Below are 1,973 nucleotides of genomic sequence, written 5' to 3'. Positions count from 1 at the left end.
CAACTTCTACTGGAAAGGGAAGGTAACAGTTCTTTAGAGCAATTGAACTTTTCCTTTTTCCCCCCGTTCCCTGTTTTGTAGTGCCAACTAGCGAAACTTTCGGAATTAGTTAAGAGTTAAGCTAATGTTATTTATCGGTAGATGGTGCGATAATTTTGAAAGGAGAAGAATGTACAAGAAAGAGAGAATAATATTGTGTGGGACGGTGTAGGTAGAGTGGGATATTGTGCCACATTAAATAACTCAATTTTCTCTGAATCTTGTTAGACGAGAGGTTTCAGGCGTTATTCAAATTTTAGTCTCTACTCACTTCAGATAAATAGAAAGTTGTCTTTATTTTATCTATCCTTTGGTAATTCCCAGAGGATCTCCCTAAGAATGAACACAATAATTTACATTCTTGTGTTGTGTTTTCGTCTTTTCGTTCATTCGTACTTCCATATTATGATCGATCGATTGTTTGACCAAATTTTTGCCAAGTATCTTATCTACTCTTTTGTGCAAATGTTTCATTCAAATATTCATGTAAATAATACATGAAAAACATACCCGGTAGCTATAAGCTTCCGGTCAATATGTACATAATTTTATGGTGTGCTCTGAACTCTCGACATTAGCGACCTTGGCGATCCTCGTTAGATAACCAGAACATCCTCTCCATGGGCCTCTATTGAAAAATCCCATTTCTATCCATCCGTTCAAATTTGAAATTCGAACCTGATGTGGTCTTTGAGTGAGATCAAAATGTTTTCCAGCAGAGACAGAGGAGAGTGACAAGGAATGCTAGGAAAGAAATATCTGGTAGGGACAAGATAAGTCCTTCCCTAGGGAATAATATCGAGGAAGGGAGGGAAGGAATTGAAGAAAAGGGGAGAGGAGCAAATATATGATGCTGAAAGGAACAGAGTGTGAAGAAGAGTGGCTCTTTGATGTTTGTATGATGGAAGTTTTCTACGTCCCACATTTCCTCTTTCTCTTCGGCTGTAGGTAACTTGCGTACTATTTCAATTTTAACCTTCTAGTTGCGTAGTAAAATGAAAAAAAGATGTCCGACTTGCGTACTGGGTCTTTTTTGTTTATTTTTCGTAAGGCTGAAGGATTTTTTCAATTAACATTGGACAAAAATTTCCCGTTTTTCTAATTTTGCTCAAATAATTAAGAAGTCCTTTTTATATGTTTCCTAACCCTATACTAAACCCAATAACACACAAAAAGTTGATCATTTGTGAAAGATCTTGCTGTGTACTACCTAACCCTATCATTCCCAGAAAGTTGATCATTTGTGAAAGTTCTTTTCGCGTGCTACCTAACCCTATCATTCTCAGAAAGTTGACCATTTGTGAAAGTTCTTTTCGCGTGCCACCTAACCGTATCATTCTTAGAAAGTTGATCATTTGTGAAAGTTCTTTTTCTTTTTACGTGCTACCTAAATCTATTATTCTAAGGAAGTTGATCATTTGCGAAAGTTTTTTCGCCTTCTAGAACCATTTCGTGGGATATAAAAAGGGATTTTTCTGTGGGACCAAATTTAGAGGTGTTTTTCCCCAGTCCACCTGGTTTTTCCAGTACGCAAGTAGTACATAGTAGTACATCTTTAGTGCGCAAGTAGTACTGTCTACCTGAAAATTTAGTACGCAAGTAGTACTGCAGTCTGCAGTACGCAAGTAGTAAACACCGTTCTCTTCCTTTTTCTCTCTCCATTTCTAGTTTTTAATCCAATTTCAATGACGGAATATTTCTGCATTTTCTCATTTTCTGCTTGCCACTCAAATGATCTTGAATGGTGCACAAATGGTCTGAGTGCAATGAGCGTGTTTTACATTTGTGGACCATGAGTTCTATGACTCCTATGGCCTCCCTATTCCTACATTCCTATTTCAAGCTTTGTAGATATTATGCTGGGGTTTACCAACTCGGGATTGAGATGAAACGAGGATTTCCCTATTACATATAGATATCCCTTTAATACTCAG

The sequence above is a fragment of the Diaphorina citri genome, unplaced genomic scaffold, assembly GCF_000475195.1.
Source record: "Diaphorina citri unplaced genomic scaffold, Diaci psyllid genome assembly version 1.1 scaffold649, whole genome shotgun sequence".
NCBI lineage: Eukaryota > Metazoa > Arthropoda > Insecta > Hemiptera > Psyllidae > Diaphorina > Diaphorina citri.
This window is presented reverse-complemented; position numbering follows the sequence as displayed.